The following is a 222-nucleotide window of genomic DNA, read 5'->3' on the forward strand; positions in this document are numbered from 1 at the left end:
TTAAGCAATTTTGAGTGTGGCATGGTTGTTGGTGCCAGATGGGCCGCTCTGAGAATTTCACAATCTGCTCAGTGACTGGGATTTTCACGCACAACCACTTCTAGGGTTAACAAAGAATGGTGTGAAAAGGGGAAAACATCCAGTATGCGCCTGTCCTGTGGGCGAAAATGCCTTGTTGATGCTAGAGGTTAGAGGAGAATGTGCCGACTTATTCAAGCTGAT

The sequence above is a fragment of the Etheostoma spectabile genome, chromosome 4 (assembly GCF_008692095.1).
Source record: "Etheostoma spectabile isolate EspeVRDwgs_2016 chromosome 4, UIUC_Espe_1.0, whole genome shotgun sequence".
NCBI lineage: Eukaryota > Metazoa > Chordata > Actinopteri > Perciformes > Percidae > Etheostoma > Etheostoma spectabile.